A 16,917-nucleotide genomic window follows, 5' to 3' on the forward strand; every position below is an offset into this window, starting at 1 on the left:
ATTGCTGTGTCTGACGACTTAGCAGATTCGCAGATACACGAATGGAAACTTAATCTTCAAGTTCTTCAACCATTTTTCCAGATGTGGGGCCACCCAGACATAGATCAGTTTACCACACACGCAAACGCAAAATGCCCAACCTTCGCCGCCAGGTTTCCACACCCGCTGTCCAAGGGAAATGCAATATGGATGAACTGGTCAGGCAGATATGCGTACGTTTTTCCGCCACTCCCACTCATTCTGTTAGTAGTACGCAGGCTCAATCAACAGTCTCTCAAGATGATCCTAGTTGCTCCTACATGGGCACGGCAACCATGGTTCACAACACTCCTCGAACTCTCAGTAGTTCCACACCAAAAACTACGTCTCTCCCCAAAGCTGCTGACGCAGAACCATGGACAGATAAGGCACCCAGATCCAGCACAACTGAATCTAGCAATCTGGCTCCTGAAGTCCTAGAGTTTGGTTACCTTAACCTCCCACCAGACTATGAACATTATCAAAGAAGCCAGACGCCCTACTGCTAGAGCTTGCTATGCAGCTAAATGGAAACGATTGTCATTTACTGCAATCACAACAAAATTGACCCGCTAGATGCTTCAATACAAAACATTTGCTATTTACTGCATCTACAAAGATGTAATCTAGCCTACTCATCCATAAGATTATATCTGGCTGCCCTTGCCGCCTACCTGCAAAATGGACAACATTTGTCGTTGTTCGGAGTACGCGCTATCAGAGCCTTTATGGAAAGCCTTAAAAGGATAATTCCTCCCACACTGCCACCCTCTCCGGTGTGGAATCTAAACATTGTCCTTACTAGGCTCATGGGTCCTCCATTTGAACCTCTACACAAATGCGAACTGCAGTTCCTTACATGGAAAGTAGCTGTTTGAGGCATATGAGCTGCAGATCACACACTGTGCATAGATTGCCATCTGGTGTTGGGCCCGGATGTTTGCACTTTGTTGTTGTCTTGGAAGAAGTCTTTGGAAGTCACGAGATAGGTGACTCCTCCTTTAGACAATAGTGCACATGGGCATCGACTCCATCTCTAGATTGTTTTTTTCCGCCATCGGGCTTGGATGTGTTCATCGCGCTCCAGTTCGATGTCATTACCGATCTACTTTTCGACATGAAATCCGTCACCCAATCTTCGGTATTGTTTCGATCTTGTTCCCATTCGACTCTCATCTCTTCAAACTTGAACTCTTCCATTCCGGTCGTCGACGCAGGCCTTCGGGCCCACCTGCGCCATTAGGCCTTTGGCTCATGGAAAGGACTCCCTTCAAAAAGTGTACTAAATGTGTATCCAAGTTTCCACACGCCAATCTTAACGAGGTGTGTAACCTCTGCCTTTCACCCGAGCACGAGGCCAAAGACTGTCTAGCTTGTGCCTCTTTCCGCTCTAAGAAGACAGTTCGAGATCGTCGAGCTCAAAGAACCATGGCTCGATCATCGATCCTGGACGACATCTTCCAGGAAGGCATCAACGTGCAGGAGCAGATCCAAGAGGGCTACATCAGCGTCTCCGAAGCCGACAACTCCGACGTCTAAGACATCACTCCGGGGCAGCGGGTCATAAGTACTGACGTCGACCCCTCCCCACCAACCATTCCCAAAAAGGCTTCGGTCACACCTTCAACTTCGGGCCTAGATGCACACCAGGACAAAACTTCTCACGCCCCGCCTTCGGGCTTGGCAAAAAAGTCGATACACAAACCTTCAGGCCACTCTGGATTGAGCCAGCCTGCCGTTGGTACCGAAACTCCATCCCAGGCACCAAAAAAGAAACCACTGCCGTCCTCCGCACCAATGACTAGCTCCACATCGACGACTTCAGCACCGAAATCCATTGGTACGGACGTCCCGGCTCCGAAAAAATCGTCAGAACCAAGTAAACACCTGGTTCCAAAGACTTCGGGCGCTCAGCCTTCGGAGACCAAAAAACCCTCGGAACCGACCAAACAACCGGTTCCGAAGAATAGTGGCGCTCAACCTAAGGATCAGAAAAAAACATCAGAACCGAACAAACAACAGATGCCGAAGACCCTACCGGAACCCAGGAAAACTCCAGATTCCAGACTTAAGGAGCAAAAGACGACTCTAGAACCTCAGCCACACAAACAGTTGGACCCGAAAAAATCTGCACCAAAACACACTCCAGAGGAGGAACTTTTTCGACCTGATCCAACCCAAAAACTCTTCAAAAAGACCCCAACACAGGTCAACTTATACTTAGTCCTTTCAAGAAAAGAAAATTGACAAACCTGTACCAGCTCCACTTCCTTTAAAGAAGAGAGACATCGCAACTTCTCCTTTAAGAATTCCTTCTCACCTCCTCCTCCACACCACTCTCCTATCCCATATTCACTGCCCTCACCATCTCCTCCACCACAGGATGATGATGACACCTCTGAAAACTAAGGGGATGATCAACCTTTAGGGGAACCTAGTCCTCCTGGTACCCCAAAAGACCTATGGGAGGATTATGACACCCCAGATGTCCCAGACACCCCACAGGATGACATCTACCCATCTAGACCATCCCCTCCGGAGGACACTATAGCATTCACTCAGCTCATACACAGAGCAGCAGAATACCACGGGGTGAACTTACACACAGACCCTGTAGAGGAAGATTGCCTCATGGACACTTTTGCACCATCCCAAAGGTCCACTTCCATTCTCCCAATGTTAAAAGGGGTAATCAAACATGCTCCTGAAGTGTTTAAGTATCCTGTAAGGGCCAGGGTCATTAATCCCAGGGTAGAAAAGAAGTACAAGTCTGCCCCAGCTGACCCGGTTTATATTAAAGGGCAGGTCCCCTTGGATTCCTTAGTGGTCTCCAATGCCAGGAAAAGGGCTACTTCCCAAACCTCAGGAGATGCTCCACCTCCTGATAAGGAGTCAAAACTGCTGGACGCATCTGATAAAAGAACGGCATCCCAAGCAGCCAACATATGGAGGATTGCCAACACACAGGCTTTGCTTGCTAGATATGATAGGGCACACTACGACGAGCTAGAGACCCTACTACAACACCTTCCAGACCAATATAAAACATGAGCCAATGATCTCATCCAGGAAGGCAGGCTCATAACGAATACCTCCATTCGTTGTGCTTTGGACACTGCAGACCCAGCATCCCGGGCTATTAACACCAGTGTCCTTTTACGCAGACATGCCTGGCTACACATTTCCGTCTTCAAACCTGAGGTTCAAACTACCATACTAAATTAACCTTTTGACCAGGAACACTTATTTGAGCCCACTGTAGATTCATCTTTGGAGAAGATGAAGAAGGATACCGACACTGCCAAATCAATAGGAGCTTTGCAATCGCAAGCTCCCAGAAGTTCCTTTTGTCGCTCCTCTTATAGGGGCGCCTCTAGAGGTTTTACCACTGATAACCCCTCCACTTCCTACAAGAGTCCCACCCAGACCTCATCTAACAAAGGCTATTACAGGGGAGGCTACAGGGGTAATAAGGGTAGAGGCAAAACTACCAATACTCGCACCGCCTCCACCCCTAAACAATGACTTCCCTCCACTCCCCCGGACCACTCTACTCCGGTTTGGAGAAGATTGCTACAGTTCCTACCTGTCTGGAACAACATTACAACAGACAGGTGGGTGAGACAAATCATTAGACTCCCTCAAACATACCACCCAAACAGCGTCCAATGTCAGCAGAGCACTTAACGCTTCTAAAACAAGAGGTGCTTTCCCTCCTAGAACAACATGCAATAGAACCAGTTCCCCTTCATCACCAAAATACAGGGGTTTACTCCCTGTACTTCCTCATTCCAAAGAAGGACGGAACCCTGAGACCGGATGGACTAGATGAAGTCCATCTGGCTGAAGATCAGCCGACTGAAACTGAACACGGACAAGACGGAGGTCCTCATCCTCGGCTCCAACCCTTCAGCCTGGTGGCCGACGGCACTGGGGGCAGCCCCGACACCCACTGACCACGCACGCAACCTGGGAATCATCCTCAACTTAACGCTCTCCATGACCAAGCAAATCCACGCCGTCTCCTCCTGCTTCAACACCCTCCACATGTTCCGCAAGATCTACAGGTGGATCTTGACAGACACAAGAAGAACAGTCACCCAGGCCCTCGTCAGCAGCAGACTCTACTACGGAAACACCCTCTATGCGGGAGCCCTGACCAAGCTCATCAAACGTCTGCAACGCATCCAAAACGCTTCTGCAAGACTGATCCTCGACGTACCACGCCACAGCCACATCACTCCCCACCTGAGAAACCTGCACTGGCTCCCCGTCAACAAGAGGATATCCTTCAAGCTCTTCATCCTCGCACACAAGGCACTCCACAAGACCGGTCCAGCCTACCTCAACAGACGACTTTCCTTCTATATCCCCAACCGCCAGCTCCGCTCCGCCGACCTCGCACTCGCCACCGTCCCTCGCATCCGGAGAAAAACCACCGGCGGAAGATCCTTCTCCCACCTCGCCGCCAAGACCTGGAACACCCTCCCACTGAGCCTATGACAGACCCAAGACCTGCTGACCTTCAGGAGGCTTCTCAAGACCTGGCTGTTTGACCAGTAGCGGCCCCCACCTCCCAGCACCATGAGACCCTCGCGGGTATGTAGTGCGCTCTATAAATGATTGATTGATTGATTGAGACCCATCTTGGACCTCAGACCATTAAACCTCTCCATACAATCAGACCATTTCCATATGGTAACTCTTCAACAGGTCCTCCATCTACTCAAACAGGGCGACTTCCTTGCCACATTAGACTTCAAGGATGCCTACTTTCACATTCCCATTCATTCTACTCACAGGAAATATCTTCGGTTTGTGGTGGACGGTCAGCATTACCAGGTCAAGGTTCTCCAATTCGGAGTCAATACAGTACCCAGGGTCTTCACAAAATGTCTTGCAGTAGTAGCAGCCCACTTAAGAAGACAACAAATTCACGTCTTCCCATATTTGGACGACTGGCTCATAAAAGCCAAGTCACATACCCAGTGTGTAAATCTCACACACACGCCACAATCCAACTACTTCACAACTTGGGGTTTACCATAAACCTCACAAAGTCTCACCTCCAACCATCCCACATCCAACAATATCTGGGAGCCACAATAAACACCTCAAAAAGCCTTGCGTATCCCAGTCCAGCCAGGATAGCAAGCATGCAAGCCCTTATAACAAGATTCCAGCTGCAACACTTACTTCCAGCTCGAGTGTTCATGCAACTCATAGGGATGATGGCCTCTTGCATATTCATGGTACCTCATGCAAGACTCCAGATGCGCCCCTTAAAGGAATGCTTAGCATGTCAGTGGAACCAAGCTCAAGGTCAGCTGACAGATCTGGTATTGGTGGACGGCAGCACACATTGCTCTCTGCAGTGGTGGAACCCCCAAAACCTTTCCAAAGGGTGACCGTTCCTGAAGCCGGTTCCACAGATTGTGCAGACACATCGCTCACCGGCTGGGTAGCTCATCTACTTCATTACACCATACAGGGCACATGGACACCTCAGCAAAGGCTACTCCACATCAACCATTTGGAGTTACTAGCAATCTTTCTGGCATTAAAATCATTCCAGAAACAGATATCGGGGAAAGCTGTCTTAGTCCACATGGACAATGTGACAGCAATGTACTATTTACAAAAACAGGGGAGGGGACGCACTCTCTGCAGCTCTCTCAACTAGCACAGAGCATATGGAGGTGGGCTTTTCCTCAAAACATATTCCTTTTAGCCCAACATCTCCCAGGAATTCAAAATCACATGGCAGATCTGTTATGTCGGCAGACACAACAGAATCACGAGTGGGAACTTCATCCACAAGTTCTTCAACCGTTTTTCCAAATGTGGGGGCAGCCAGAGATAGATCTCTTCGCCACACATTACAACACAAAATGCCCAAGCTTCGCCGCCAGATATCCACACCCATTGTCCAAAGGCAATGCGATATGGATGAATTGGTCAGGCAGATTGGCGTCCGCTTTTCTACCTCTCCCACTCATTCCATTAGTGGTGCGCAAGCTGCAACAACAGTCACTAACACTGATCCTATTTGCTCCAACATGGGCCAGAAAACCATGGTACACAACATTGCTGGAACTATCAGTAGTCTCGCACCAAAAACTACACCACTCCCCACAGCTCTTAACACAGAACCATGGAGAGATCAGACACCCAGATCCAGCACAGCTCAACCTGGCGATCTGGCTCCTGAAGTCCTAGAGTTTGGTTATCTCAATCTTCCACCTGATTGTATGAACATTATCAAAGAAGCTAGGCGCCCCACCACTAGAGCCTGCTATGCAGCCAAGTGGAAAAGATTTGTTATATACTGTAACAATAACAACATCAATCCTCTAGATCCTCCACTCAGCACATCATATGTTACCTGCTGCATCTTCAAAGATGTAATCTAGCATACACATCAATTAGATTACATCTCGCTGCCATCGCAGCTTACCTACAAAATAGACATCTATCATTGTTCAAGGTGCCTGCCATTAAAGCATTTCTGGAAGGCCTCAAAAGAATAATTCCTCCCAGGGTACCACCCTCCCCAGTGTGGAATCTAAACATCGTCCTCACAAGATTAATGGGTCCTCCATTTGAGCTCTGCATGAATGCAAGCTACAATTTCTTACATGGAAAGTCGCTTTCCTTGTGGCCATTACATCTCTTAGAAGAGTCAGTGAGCTACAGGCACTAACTATTCAAGAACCATTTTTACAACTCCATCATAACAAAGTGGTTCTCAGGACAAATCCTAAATTCCTTCCTAAAGTTATTTCTCTCTTCCATCTCAACCAATCTGTTGAGTTGCCAGTGTTCTTCTCGCAACCACAAACAGTAGCAGAAAGAGCTCTTCATACACTAGACGTGAAAAGAGCACTCCTTTACTATATTGACAGAACAAAACCCTTTTGTAAAACAAAGCAACTTTTTTTTATCTTTCTCACCACCATATCAAGGCAATCCCATATCAAATTCTGGGATTGCAAGGTGGATTGTCAAATGTATACAAATTTGCTATCACAAAGCAAAACGTACACTGTCTATTCCACCTACAGCCCACTCTACCCGAAAAATAGGGGCTTCAGTGGCATTTTTAGGGAACATTCCCGTAGATGACATCTGCAAAGCAGCTACATGGTCTACACCGCACACATTCACAAAACACTATTGTGTTGATGTGCAGGCAAAACAACAAGCTAGTGTGGGCCAAGCTGTACTCAAAACGCTATTTCAAACTACTGCAACAGATACTGGTAGTCGCCGCTAAGGAGGAGTACTGCTATGCAATCTATGCACAGTGTGTGATCTGCAGCTCATATGCCGCGAACGGAAAATGCTACTTACCAGTATGCACCTGTTCTTGGCATGTAGAGCTGCAGATTCAGACACGCTCACCCACCTCCCTGGCTACCTTTATCTGTTCCAGTATTATCTTAATTAGATACAACATACATGGACATCTATTTCTGTTTCTCACAAAACTCCATCATTTCCCTTCTTGGCGAAAAAACAATCTGAAGATGGAATCGATGCCCATGCGCACTATTGTCCAAAGGAGGAATCACCTATCTCGTGACTTCCAAAGACTTCTTCCGAGACAACAACAAAGTGCAAACATCTGGGCCCAACACCAGATGGCGATCTATGCACAGTGTGTGAATCTGCAGCTCTACATGCCAAGAACAGATGCATACTGGTAAGTAGCATTTTCCTTCCCTTTCGCAATCACCTCTCTCAGGAGAGTAAATGAGATCCAGGCTTTAACCTTACAAAAACCGTTCTTACAAATGCATCGTAACAAGGTGGTTCTTAGAACGAATCTTCAATTCCTTCCCAAAGTTCTCTGTTTTTCATCTTAATCAATCTGTAGAGTTACCAGTGTTTTTCCAAAACCCAGATTCCGTAGCAGAGAGAGCTCTTCACACACTAGACGTCAAAAGAGCTATACTTTATTACATTGATAGGTCTAAACATTTAAGAGAAACAAACCAACTGTTTGTAGCTTTCTCTCCGCCGCATAAAAGAAACCCCATCTCCAAAGCTGGAATTGCCAGGTGGATAGTCAAACGCATTCAAATATGCTACCAGAAGGCAAAACGCACATTAACAATTCACCCTAGAGCGCATTCAACACACAAACTAGGGGCTTCCATGGCATTCTTAGGGAACATTCCCCTAGAACACATTTGTAAGGCAGTGACATGGTCTCCCACACGCACCTTCACCAAACACTATTGTGTAGACGTGCAGGCCAAGCAACAGGCTTCTGTAGGCCAGGCTGTTCTAAAGACACTTTTCCAAACCACTGCAACAGATACGGGTGACCACCGCTAAGTGTGACACTACTGTACAGTCTATGCAAAAGTGTGAATTCTGCAGCTCAAATGCCTCGAACGGAAAATGCTACTTACCAGTAAGCATCTGTTCTTGGCATGAAGAGCTGCAGAATATCATACGCCCACCCGCCACCCCGGGACCCGTATCTGTTCCAGTGTTATCTTACTTGGATACATTCACATGGACATCTTTTCTGTTTCTTACAAACTCCATCATTTCCTGTGATGGCGAAAAACAATCTAAGGATGGAGTCGATGCCCATGCGCACTATCGTCCAAGGGAGGAGTCACCTATCTTGTGACCACAAAAGACTTCTTCCAAGACAACAACAAGGTGCAAGCATCCGAGCCCAACACCAGATGGTGATCTATGCAAAGTATGATATTCTGCAGCTCTACATGCCAAGATCAGATTCATACTGGTAGGTAGCATTTGCTTAACTACTTAAACAGGAAACCCATCCCTCTAGAACATCAGGGAACATGTGTATACTCCCTGTACTTCCTAATCCCAAAAAAGACGGATTTTTACAACAAATCTTAGATCTACGGTCCTTAAATCATTACATCCTGTAAGAGCATTTCCATATGGTCACTCTCCAAGATGGGATCTCACTTCGTCATTTAAGCTTAGGGCTGACAGAAAGTTGCCTTGCTGGAGGCTATTTTCACATTCCTATTACATCCAGCACATCATAAGTTCCTCAGATTTGTGATAGCAGGTAAACATTACCAATTCAGAGTCCTCCCCTTCGGAGTGACTCCTGCACCGAGAGTATGGTAGCAGCACATTTATGTAGACAAAACAACCATGTCTTCCCATATCTCGACGATTAGCTTATCAAAGCCAGCACTCTTCCTCTGTGCTAGCAACACACTCATAATACCATAGACCTGCTCCATCAACTAAGCTTCACCATCAAAGTCCATAAATCTCTTCTTCAACCTTTACAGGTTCAACTGTATCTGGGGGCTGTCCTAAACACACAGCTGGCATTTGCCTATCCCAAAACAGAACGAATCAAACATTTCTAAACGCCACTACCACGTTTCCAACCCAACCAACAATTGACAGAACCATCATGCACCTACTGTGTATGATAGCCTCATGCATTGCCATAGTACCACGTGCACAACAACACATGCGTATGTTACAGGAATGTCTAGCACAATAGTGGTCTCGGTCACAGGGTCATTTAGAGGATCTAGTGTTGATAGTCAGCCGCACTCGTTGCTCTCTGCAATGGTTGGATCAACAACAACCTGTTAAAGGGGTGACCTTTCCTGGACCCTGTTCCCCACATCCTCCTGACAATGAACGCATCACTGACAGGCTGAGGGTGCTCACTTACAGAATCTCGCAGTCCAGGGTCTCTGGGACACCGAACACTGGGGTCTCCACATAAACTACCTGGAGCTTTGAACTCCTCACCTAACATTGAAAGCGTTCACACCTCACCTGAACGCGAAGGTTGTGTTATTTCGGACGGACAATATGACCACCATTTACTATTTTAAAAAAAACAGGGGGTAAACAGGGGGTTGTGGGGTCACGTTCTCTACAGTTATCACGTCTATCTCAGACAATTTGATGTAGGGCTCTACATCACAACACTCCTCTGTTAGCGGAATATCTCCCTAGAACTGACAATGTTGCCGACCTCAGCAGAATGCGGCAAGATGTGCACGAGTGAAAACTCCTCCCCCGAGTCCTCCTCCCTTACTTTCACAAGTGGGGATTTCCACACATAGATCTGTTCGCAACTGCAGGCAGCGCAAAATGACCAAACTTCACCTCCAGGTTCCCACACCCATTATCCAAGGGCAATGCTCTATGGATGAACTGGTCAGGGATATTTGCCTATTCTTTTCCGCCTCTTCCTCTTCTTACGTTTCTAGTTAAGTTTTGGAAGTTCAGGCAAACATCTCTCACACTCGTACTAGTAGCTTCCACATGGGCCCCACAGCCCTGGTTCACAACACTACTAGAACTATCAGTAGCTCCCCAGGAGAAGCTACCCCTCAACCTGAACCTTCTCACTCAAAACGATACAGAAATCAGGCACCCAAATCCCATGGAATTTAACCTAGCAATTTGGCTCTTGAGTTCTTAGAGTTCTGTTATCTCAATCCACCACCTAAATGTATGAACATTCTCAAATAAGCTCACAGGCCTGCTGCTAGAGCATAGTATGCAGCCAAGTGGAAATATTTGTCTGTTACTGTCATAATAAGAGTAGCATTGCATTTAAAGCTGCTATACACAACATTGTTTGATACTTATTGCATCTACAGCTTTCAGGCCTTGCATTCATATCAATACGCTTGCATCCTGCTGCAGTGGCTGCCTCTTTGCAAAATAGTAAACACCTCTCTTTCTTCAAAGTGCCAGTTATCAAAACATTTGTGGAAGTTTTTAAAAGAGTGCTTCCACCCCGGGTTCTACCTGCACCTACCTGGAATATTAACATTGTTCTTACAAGACTTATGGGTACACCCTTCATTTTTATCTTGGAAGATGGCTTTCTTAAATGCTTCACTCAGACGTGTTAGTGAGCTCCAGCCACAAATCTTGGATGAACCTTTCTTGCAGCTCCACAAAGATAGGGTGGTCCTTAGCCCCAATCCAAAATTCCTTCCAAAGGTGGACTCATTTCCACCTCAATCAATCAGTTGAGTTACCAGTCTTTTTTCCTCAGACTCAGTTGCTGAGAGGGCTGGCCATTCATTATATGTTGAGAGAGCCTTTATGTTCTACATTGACAAAACTAACGACTTTTGTAAAACCAAATAACTTAGTTGCTTTTTCGGCCCCCTCATAAAGGAAAGCCCATATCCAAAGCAGGCATTGCCAGGTGGATAGTTAAATGCATTCAGACCTGTTAAGTTAAAGCAAGAAGACTTTACCTACACCCCTTAAAGCTCGCACTACTCGCGAAATGGGGTCCTCTGTGGCTTTCCTAGGCAACATCCCACTAACTAATGTATGCAAAGCAGCTACATGATCTACAGCACACACTTTCACTTAGCATTGTGTGGATGTTCTAGCATGCCAACAAGCTAATGTAGGTCAAGCAGTGCTATGTACATTCTTTTAAGCAACTGTAACACCCACAGGGTAGCCACCACTTTAGTGGGCACTGCTATACAGTCTAAGCAAAGCAAGTGTATCTACTGCCACACATCCCTCGAACGGATTATGTTACGTACCCAGTAAGCGTCTGTTTTTGGCATGTAGTGCTGTAGATTCACATGCGCCCTTCCTGGACACTGTTACAGTTCCTTTACTTTTTTTTTTTTACTTTTTTATTTTATTTAATATGCATGTACATCTCTTTACTTAAACTTACTGTACACTCCATTCTCCCCTGCCTGCGGGAAAACAATCTGACAATTGAGTCATTGCCCATGCGCATTATCACCAATGGGACGAGTCACCCTACCTAGTGACTCGAAAGACTTCTTTGAATAAAAACAACTTGTACACATCCTGTCCCCATTACTAGATGGCAGGAGTATGCACAGTACGTGAAGCTATATCACTACATGCCAACAACAGACGCTTACAGGGTAAGTAACATAATCCTTTAATATTAATTTAGACACCAAAATTTTCGCGATCAGGCAAGTACTTTGCGAGATAGAGGTTTTTAAGAAACACAGAAAATACAGCTGTCAGATTTGAGGCTTGAGCCTTGAATGCAGTAATGTCATCCTATGGGAGAAACATACACTGCATGGGGATACTTGCAATCGAGGTACAGGGTGGTTGTTCTGGGCTTAAGGTAAGTAGGGGCCATGGCCCTTAGAACCACCAGCATTTTTGGTTTACTTGCCCTGCTGTGTCCGAGTGCAGAGGTGCTAGTCACAATGGAAGCCGCAATAGCTGCCGCTCCAGTCAGTGGGGAATCCTGTGACCAGAAAAAGGCTGCAAATAGGGACTGGGGGACCAGTCTGGCAGAACCCAAAGGGGGTCTCTGCTCTTAAGGGTCTGTGGAGCAGGGGTGCACCATCGGTAGGCTCTGACTCGGGCTGTGGGGCTCAGTGCAGAGGTGTTTTGTCTGGCGGGTCGCTTGTGTTGGAACCTCTTTTAGGTCGACCTGGAGATAGGGAGAAAACAAGGCCATCCTCGAAGATGGCCCCTCTGATACTGACATTCCACGTTGGTAGGTCTGTCTTGGTGGTGTTGGTGTTGGCTGGAAACTGAACAAGTCTTGGCTGCTGCAAGGGCTCTAGCAGGGCAGGCATTGGTGCTTGAGGGATCCTGGATAATCTAGCGTTTTAAAACTTACTGGAGAGACAGGACTGACCTTGTGGTGCTTTAGGAACCTTCTCCTGGGCTGTTGCGTCAGCCCAGGAGACTTTGTTGTCGGTACCGCAGGGAAGTGGTTCCTCCACTTCAAGGGAGATGCTGGCTGGTTGGCAAAGTGCTGGCAGCCCTCCAAGGCTCTGGGAGGATGCACAGCTGTAGGATGAGTCGGGTATTTGCGATTGTCTGCACATGGGCAGGCAGGGTTTAGTTCTAAAGTCAACAGCTAGTTCACAAGTCTTCAACTCTTCTTTGTTTTCTTTCTTTCAGGCAGACGAATCTGAGTTCTTGATTTCAGGGGGCCACCTAAATACTACATTTAGAAGTGTTAAATTGAGTGACAGGTAGTAGCCAATGGGCTACTTACCCTTGGGGACACTACACCCACCTATATGACTATATGAGGCAGCATAACCCTGTCCCAGAGTTCCTAATTCCACCAAAAACAAGATGGTGGAACCCTTCTTTCCTGGAACACATCAGGCAGCCCAACTTTGGTGTGTGACTAGCCTGGTAGTGAAAAACACCTACTGGCATAGCTAATGTTCCACCTGTTCTGGCACCAAATGGGCCTCAGGGCACGAAGTGGCATCTTCCAGGTCTTGGAGAAGCTAGGGTCGTGTATCAAAGGCAGCAAGGGCTTTGAAGCCCCTGGCCTTGATATGCTAAATCACTAGCCATCCTGCTTGGAGGTATGTACACCTTCCTCTGGAGCAGGCATTGTTTCTGACATAAGAGAGCGTGGCTCTCACTTGCAGGGAGTCAGAAATGTGGCTGTGGTGGCAGGCTCAGCGATACCAGTCAGCCAGCGTACTAGACACTGGTATGTTTTTCAGGGAGCACCTTGAAGGTGCTCTCTGGGTGCATGTTGTAATAACTCTAATGCTGGCAACTGAGTCACATACCTAGTGGAACTAGAGATCAGAGGCCTTTGGTCTCCAGGGGAGCAGCTTCTTCATATAAACCTTCTAAAACTACAAGCGGTTTGGCTAATGCTCCAGGCCTGCCTTCCCTTTATGGTAAATCCATCCAGATGTAGACAGACAACACGACCGTGACCTGGTATGTCAACAAACTGGGAGGAGTGGGACCTGGGGGCCTTTCCTTCTGTTGAGAAGCACTAAGGCTCTGGGCCTTAGCACACCAGGCTAGTTGCCATCCATCTTGCTGGCTCATTGAAGACTAGGTTTGACACCCGAAGTCATCCTGCCAATCTCAAGTGGCATTTCCTTCTGGAGGTTGGACAAGACATTTTTCTCCCATGGGAAATCCCTCGGGTGGTTTCTTTTTTTTTTTTACTTGCCGCAATGCATTTTGCCCGTGGTTCTGTGCCATACATCACCTGATGTGAGCCTTCATGGACAGTTTCATTTGAGCTGAAATGTTCCCCTTCACTCCGTGTTAACTCCCATTCCCGTCATTCCTGTAATTCTGAGAAAGCTGCATCAAGACCATACCCAAGTCACCCTCATCGCCACGGATTGGCTGAAAAGGGTGTGGTTCACAGACTTTCTGTACCTCTCCCTGCGTCCTCTCTTCTGTCTTCTGCTCGGGATGGATTTCCTCTCCCAGTCAGAGGCAGGCCTGTCACCCCAATCTCGGGAGTTTACACCTTTATGCCTCGAGTTTGAGCTCTTTCCACCTGCCACCAGAGATGGTTGACATTCTTTCTGTTCACTGCACATCCACAAAGTTGCTTTATTCCTAGAGGTGGAACAGATTTGTTGGTTGCTTCAGTGAACAAGTGGGCCCTGGATGCTTGTTTGTTGTAAATACTACAGATCACACTATCCCTGACCCAACATGGTTGCAGAGTGGGCCCAGTCAAGGGGTATATTGTGACTTTATCACCCCTCTTATGCCCTTTAGATCAACCATCTCAAGTCCCCAGTGGCTTTTTTGATAGGCGCTCCTTTTGAGCCCTTCCATAGTTGTAGTATTTAGTTTGTTGAAACAAAAAACAGTATTTTTGATTATTACTTTTGCGAGGCATGTCTGTGAGCTTTAACAAAGGCTTTAGACATAAGAAGGGATCAGTGCTCCTTCTGAGGGGGTTATTACCAGCCTTATAAGCTAGCTTGGCATTCCTACCGCCAACACGATGTATGTTACAGAAGACACCACCAGCGTCAGAACGAGCCCCTCGTATGAAAAATGACAATCAATGGAGGTCTGAAAAGTTCAACGCAACAATGACGACTCTCAGATGTTGGTCACAATAACTGCTCTTTCATCTCCAATCAGTCCTGTACAGAGAAGGAGCTTCTCCTGTTTCCATGAATATGCCAGTATAACTTCTGACCATTGGGTGCTGGCTTTATTACATGGAGTTCATCCAGAAACCTCCCTGTACCTCTCCAAACAAGAGACCCTATCAACTTTTTAGTCTGTTACAAGCAAAGATCCTCTCCTGGCAGTTAAAGGAGTTTCTCAAAAAAACTAACATGTTGCATGGTAACTTTACAAGAGGACCTTTAACACCTACAGGAGGAGTATTATATGACATCCTTAGGCCTTCAGGACAAACCATTCCACATCCCTATCCGCCCCAGACATTGAAAATACCTGAGATTTAAAGTGGCCAATGCCAATTCGACATTTTTCCATATAGCCTCAAAGCTGCCCGAAAGCTGTTTGCAAAATGCATGGCGCTATTTGCTGCACATCTAAGAAAACAAGGCTATCAAGTATGTCCTTATCTGGATGACTGGCCTGTCAAGTGGAATTCGTCCAGAATAACTAATACCTCTGGCAAAGCCTGTCTGCAACTCTTCAACAAATTAGGCCTAATTTTAAACAAAGGCAAATAGTCTATAACTTCCCCCAATAACATCCAGTTTCTAGGGACAGTATTGGACGCCGATTTACACAAAGCCTTCTCATCCAAGGAAAGCATATCACTGCTGATCAGCTCAGCCAAACAAAGGCAAATGGAAAAGTTGCTCAGCCTAGGACTTGAGTCACTTTTAGGGATGATGTCATTTTGCATTATTTTGAATCCCATGACTATTACTCCCAGGACTGAGGCCAGTCTGTAAGGAACTCGACAAACTATTAATACAACGTTTCACTTGACTATTTGGTAAAAGTAACAAAGAGGATGAATCAAACCTTACCATGGAGGACACGGCTCGAAAATACAACTGTAGGGCTAACATTCCCTCAAGAGAAGACCTCGTTTGTGAGGATTGCAGCCTTTTCCCTTGAAGATTGGGTTGTTCACCTGCAAGAACTAGCAATCAGTGGCTCATGATCATCGGAAGAAACATGCCTACATATCAGTGTGCTGGAACTGGGCTTATTGTTCTCCCACCCAAGAATCAAAGGATCTTAGTTACTAGTACACATGGATAATGCAACATTCATGTACAACATCAACAAACCTGGATGAACACGTTCCCACCTACTGTCAAAAGAAGCACAGAGGATATATTGGGCCATCGCACATCTCATCCATGTAACAGCATTTAAGAGTATGCGCCAGGCATACCAAAGCCTTGCCCACCACACTGAGCTGAACACCAAACGAATGCCTCAAGTGGGAGCAGAATCAAGCTGTGATAAACCAAGCCTTCCATCACTGGGGCAAGCGGCATTTGAATCTATTGCAACTAATCAGAACCAAAATATAGGTATTATATCAGCAAAGCCAATGTGGCAGCGTTGAGAACAATTCCGACACCGGAAGGTGTCTAAAATTTTATATCAACATGACCAACCACTTTGGACTGTCTGACCAGCTTTTCATGGCTTACGGTCCGTTTGAAAAAATTGAGGTGTGGTAGCCTCTTATTCATTGTGCCATCTCCTGTTTGGGAAAAGCTTGGATACTTGAAATTATGTGACTACTGTGGGAATCCCAGCTCGACGAATGGGTTGATTCAGGCCAGTGAATCTATGAATGATACCAGCACTGGAGAGCTACAGTTACAGGTAAGTAACTTTTTTCTTTGTCTCCAAAGTTGCTGATGCTAGATGGTAGTTCTAACAAGTATGCATGTCAATTGATGCCCGCTCTTCAAGCCTCTCTCCTCCCAATTTAGCAATAGATCACAACGGAGAAGGTCATTGGAGATTCATGTTTTGATCCCTGGAGCACAGTACAAAAAATATATAAATATACATCAACCGCGTAACAGAGTTCTTAATGGATCCCAAGACACCTGAACCACAGAGTGGGACAGGCAATGGTCCTTTTTTTGTGGAGAGTGATATAGAATGTTATGCTCTAGTGCAGAAGGTAAA

General features: G+C 46.4%; 1 protein-coding gene across 9 annotated transcripts in view; it reads left to right on the forward strand.

Annotated features, from left to right (window-relative positions):
- Positions 1–16,917, forward strand: part of LOC146871736 (zinc finger CCCH domain-containing protein 11A-like) — an 858,888-nt gene that overhangs the window by 839,625 nt on the left and 2,346 nt on the right. The gene's annotated exons all lie outside the window — the stretch shown is intronic.

Source organism: Triturus cristatus, chromosome 1_1, assembly GCF_964204655.1.
Source record: "Triturus cristatus chromosome 1_1, aTriCri1.1, whole genome shotgun sequence".
Classification (NCBI taxonomy): Eukaryota; Metazoa; Chordata; class Amphibia; order Caudata; family Salamandridae; genus Triturus; species Triturus cristatus.